Here is a 6,000-nt window from a genome sequence, read left to right on the forward strand (position 1 = left end):
GCGGGGAGCTGCTACCGGAGGACTGGTGTGTGGAGGTGGCTCTGGATAGACCGGACCATGCAGGCGCACTGGAGCTCTTGAGCACCGAGCCTGCCCAAGCTTACCTGGCTCGATGCCCACTCTAGCCCGGCAAATACGAAGGGCTGGTATGATCCGTACCGGGCTATGCACCTGCACTGGAGACACCGTGCGCTCACTAGCATAACACGGTGCCTGCCCGGTCTCTTTAGCCCACAGGAAAGCACAGGGAGTTTGCGCAGGTCTCCTACCTGGCATAGCCATACTCCCTGTAAGCCCCCCCCCCAATAATTTTTTGGGGTTGCTTCTCGGGCTTCCTTGCCAACCGTGTTCCCTCGTATCGCCGGCTCCTATCTCCTGCTGCCTCTGCTTCCTCCTTGGGGCGGCGATATTCACCAGGCTGAGCCCAGGGTCCTCTACCGTCTAATATCATCTCCCAAGACCAGAAGTCCTTATATCGCTGCTCCTCATGATTAACAGGGAGAGTTGGCTCAGGTCTGACTCCTGACTCTGCCACTCTCTCCCTGAGCCCCCCCCCAATACATTTTTTGGGGTGACTTTCGGGTTTCGCTCTGCGCCGCCGTGTTTTCCTTTTCGACTCCATTCGCCTATAGCCTTCTTCGCACTGCTCAAGCGAATCCCATGCGGGCTCCTGCACTCTCTCTGGGTCGGCCGCCCACCTGTCGATTTCTTCCCACGTCGTATACTCCATGCCATTGCTGTCCATAACGTCCTCCAATGTCCATTCCTCCTTTCACTTTTCCTGCGGTCGCTGCCTGTAACCACGCCGCTCGGTCCGTGTGTGGTGGGTGATTCTGTAACGGCGTTCTTCGTTTGTTGAAGGAGAGTCGGACCGAAATGCAGCGTGGTGGTTACTCATGATATTTTAATGAGAAAAATGACGATACAATACATGAACTAACTAAATAAATACAAAAACAACAAACGGAACGTGAAACCTAATTACAGCCTATTTTTTTTAAATAAAAAATAATTTCTTATCTTCAATACCATTCATTCTTTACAACTCATAATTTTCATACATACTCAAATAATGGTATTTTAATTTAACTAATTTAACTAAACATAAACCCCAAACAAAACCTCAGGGGAGCATCTTCCCTCCCGTCACCCTATAAAATACCTTTCCCTATCTCTCCGTCCCTAATCTATCCCCTTACAAATCTAAATGACACCCAGCCCTAAACCCCCCTTCCACCTCTCCCGAGCAGCATGCTGCCCCCACTTCCTCTCCTCCCTCTTCATCCTCCCCCTCAAATCTCCATCCTCCCCCTCAAATCTCCTTCCACCCTCCTCACTATCCCTTCCACCCCCCAATCTCTCCCTGTCTTCACCATGTTCTGCCTGGCTTCCCACAGCCCCCTTTTAAAGAGACTCATGAGAAGCCAGAGCAGAAACCTGTCCCTATCCGTCCCTCTCGCTCTCCCTACACCTCTCTCTAACCTGGCCCACGTCAATACAAAATCCCCCCTTACCAAACCTAACAACACCCGTGCCCTAGACCATACTACTCCGGCAAAGGCACAGTCCCAAAAGACATGGCGCACAGTCTCCTCCCTGCCACAAGAGGATCTTGGACAGGTGGGGGATTGCACCAAACTATACCGGTACATGATGGAACGTACCGGCAAGCACCTATGGAGGCTCAACCAATTCAGGTCCTTGAGCCTGTTGTCCAGACCCCGCGTCTGCACTCCCTCCCAGACCACTTCCGAGATGCCCACTACAGGCACCGGACTCCCTGCCTTTCTGGCCTCCTCGTACAGGTGCCTGTGATCTAAACCTACTCGGGCAACTTCAACCTCAGGGTGCGCACGCAGCCACTTGGCCGCATGACCAAAGTGCCACGGCAGCTGTTCTGCCCGAGGACCCGTGTTAGACCACACCATTATGCTTCTCGCCTGATATGAGAAGAACACCCGCAGGAGGTAACCGGATGGGTGTATCACTGGATGAGCAAGCTCCGTTAACAAGAAAGAAACAAAAATTGTGTGCAGCTTGAGGGGGAAATGTGGTACCCCCCTACCTCCCTCCCCGATGGGACAGATCATGCGCGCCCTGGCGACCCACTCGCACCTGCCACTCCACATGAACTGAAACACAAGCCTCACTAGAGGCCTCCTCAGACAAGCCGGCAATGGGTAGATGTACGCCAAATACAAAAGAGACGGCAACACATCCACCTTTAGGACCAGGACTTTGCCCATAAAAGACAAATACCTAGCCTTCCACATTGCTAGCTTCCTCTGTACCACTGCGATACGCATGTTCCAGTTCAGCGTCGCTGAGCCGGAGGTCTCAAAATGGACCCCGAGAATCCTCAGGGCCCCCTCACAGAGAGATAACCCCCCGGGCACATCCGTTCTACCGCGCCATCTACCGAAAAACTTGACGGAAGACTTTGCATGGTTCAGAACCGCTCCCGACGCTCGGGTGAAATCCCCAAAGATGGCAAGGGACCTTGTCAGGCACGAGTCCTTGCACAGCAGCAAGGAAGTGTCGTCGGCGTACTGCGTCATCTTAACACGCAGCCCACCACTTCCAGGGATCAACAAGCCTTCCACCCCTGTGTCTGCCCTAATGGCAGCCCCCAGAGGCTCCATGTACAGAACGAAGAGGAGAGCCGAGAGTGGGCACCCCTGCCTGACCCCAGACGAGAGGTCAAAAACGTCACCCAAGTGACTATTTACACTAACTCGGCACCCCGCTCCGACATATAATGTACGAATCCATCCTATGAACTTCTCCCCAAATCCTAATCGACCTAACACTCTGAATAAAAAGGATCTATTCACGCGATCAAAGGCTTTCGCCTGATCTAGCGCTGCTACCATTAAAGGCAGTCCTCTATCTTCAACCCAAGCGATGGAGTCCCTGATTAACTGTAGGTTCCATCTAATAGAGCGGCCCTCTACCCCGCACGTCTGATCCTCATGAACGACGTAGGGAAGGGCTGTGCGCAACCGGTCTGCTAAAACCTTTGCAAGTAGCTTGTAATCTACGCACAGCATGGTCAATGGCCGCCAGTTGCCAAGGTCTGTTACTTCCCCCTTCTTATATAAAAGTGACAGCACACCAACAGCCATTGATCCCCCCGGGACCCCCGTCTCAAGGATGGCCTTCAAGACTTCGAGGACCACTGGTCCAAGTATACCCCAAAACTTGAGATAAAACTCAGCCGGCAGCCCATCCATCCCAGGCACCTTCCCTTTTCCCATCCTCCTAAGAGCACTCTCAACCTCTTCTAGTGAAATCTGGGCCTCCATCACTTCTCTAATGTCCTCCGGCAACCGCCTGGACAAGTGTTCTAAAAACACATTTCCCTGCTCTACATCTATTTCCCTTTCCTTAAATAAACCTTGGAAATGATCAGTTGTCACCCTGACCATATCCTCTGGTTCTCTAACTATACTACCATTTTCTTCCCTAATGCCATGCATTACCTTCCTACTCTGTCTGGCCCTAACCGACTTAAAGAACATAGCGGAACAAGTCTCATTGTGTTCTAGAAAGCCACTATGCGCACGCTCCAGGAAAGCTCGAGCCTTCCGCTCCTGCAACTCCCTGAGCTGCGCCTTTAGGGTAGCGGATCTCTCCCAGTCAAACGACCCGCCGAGGTTGCCTGCCTCATACTCGAGTTCAATTAACCTTTGGATACGATCCACCTCCCTCCTCTCCTCCCTTTTTTTCCTCTTGCAATACCCTATTATAAAAGCCCTAATCCTCACCTTAACTAATTCCCACCACTCTAACACCCCCTCGCACATGGACCGGAGGCCTTCAAGCCTCCAAAAGAAATCATAAAACCTGTCAACAAAAGCCTGCTCCTCCAGCACATCCCGATCTAACTTCCAGTACCCCCTACCAAAGAGGCAGACTGGAGACCCCACCTGCAGGAGCACCCCGTCGTGATCCGAAAAGAAAACATGCAACAGCCGCCCAGACAACTTACCCAAAGACCTGGGTACAAAAATATAGTCGAGCCTCCGCTCAACCCCCCTGGAGTTGCGCCATGTAGGACCGGCCATTTTCGGAGTAGTGTGCAGACCACCATCAACCAGACCATGGCAAGCCATTAGCCTGGTAATGGCGCCTGCACTGCTATCCCCCCCTATTCCTAAATCTGTATTAAAATCCCCCCCTATCACTAATTTCCTATTTGTGACACACAGGGGCGTCAGACAGTCCACCATCTCCCTCCTGTCTGCCACCACCTGTGGCCCATACACCACCACTAATCTAAATTTACAATCTCTTATCGTGACATCCACCCCTATAACCCTCCCCTGCATTACCACAAAAGAATCCTCCACTTTTACCTCCCTGTGCCCACACAAAATCCCTACCCCCGATGAGTGCACCCCCCCAATACCCCAAACCGACTCCCCCTTGTCCCACTCCCTCTTAAACCTACTAACATCCCCTCCATCCCTCAGGTGAACCTCCTGTAAAAAACAAAAATCAAACCCCACACCCTCCAAATAACTAAAAACCGCCCTCCTCTTAACAAAATCCCTTAAACCCCTTACATTTAAAGTAACAAAAGTAAAATTAGACCCCATGAAAGAATCAAATAAAAACATGTAATACACTCAAATTCTAAACCCAGACAGAAAAAAACAAAAACAGGAGACTCACCCGATGCTCCCCTGCTCCATATCTACCGGTGAAAACACCATCCGTACTCCCGACATCCCCCCCACTTCCTCCATCTCACCAACCCAGGATGCAGGAATAGTGTTTGGCTCCGGGGTGCCCTGCACCCTGGGTCTACCCCCACAATCCTCCCCCTCCCCAGTGCTGCAGCTGGATTGGAAAAAAATCGGGGAGGCTGAGTCCCCAAACAAAAAACTCCCCACCTCCTCCTGTACCCAGTCCTGAGTCTTGTTAGGTGTGTCCCCACCCAACAGAAGTTGAGGGCCTGGGGAAACCAGCAGCAACCCAGAGGTTTCTCCCACCCCCATCACTCTCTTGGCCATCCCCTCCCTCTCACTGTCGGCCAATCGCACCCTCCTCTTCATTCTCTTCTTTGGTGATGGCGGTAGTGGAGAGATACCACCCTCCCCCCCCACCAGCTCCTCCACCATACCCCTCATCTCTTCCACCAGGGCACTTTCCCCCCAGTCCACTTGCTCTTCCACCGTCTCCTTCTCCAACACTCCTCCCTCGCTTTCTTCTCTCTCATGCTCCTCCACTCGGTTGCCTTCTTCCGCCGCTTTTCCTGGTTCTCCTACTCCCGTGCCTTCCGTTTCCTTCTCTCTTCCATCCGCCGCTTCTTGCTCCTCCTCCTTCCTTGCGGCCTTCCCCTCTGGACCTGTACTCTGGTCATGAGGCTTGCTTCCTTCCCCCCCTCTTCTTCCCCCATCCCCCGCTCCTGCTCCCCCCCCAGCCGCAGACGCATATGACCTCTGACGAGCCGGGCACCCCCGCCACAGGTGTGCTGACGAGCCACACCCGTGGCACGCCTTAGGCTTGTCACAATCCTTCGCCTCGTGTTCCTCAGATCCACAAAATCTGCATTTTCTTGTGCTGCACGAGGCGAATATGTGGCCGTAGGCCATACAGCGCCTGCAAAATGGGGGCTGACGTGTATAAAACAACGTCCCCCTGTCAGCCCCTAGGGAGAACATAGCAGGAGGATGGAGGTAGCCACCATGTCCCTTTGGGTCCTCTCTGAGGAGGGCCTGGAAGCCTCTCCTCCCATTCCAAAACCCAAGGGAGTCTTTGAGGTGCCTTGCTGAGGAGACGTTATCCATGTATCTCCCCAGAAAGGCCCTCACCTCTTCATCCTTAACGTATGGGTTGTAAATGTTGACAGTTACAACCCTAAAGTTATTCTTCGCCAGGCTTGTTATTTCATAGTGGCTCATCGGCCTCTCGCCTCCCACTGCTCTTGCCCTTCTCAGGATATCATCGTGTTTCTCCTCTGTATATAGTGCCACATCGTATGCTCCCTCCAAC

The sequence above is a fragment of the Oncorhynchus kisutch genome, linkage group LG17, assembly GCF_002021735.2.
Source record: "Oncorhynchus kisutch isolate 150728-3 linkage group LG17, Okis_V2, whole genome shotgun sequence".
In the NCBI taxonomy this organism is placed as follows: Eukaryota; Metazoa; Chordata; class Actinopteri; order Salmoniformes; family Salmonidae; genus Oncorhynchus; species Oncorhynchus kisutch.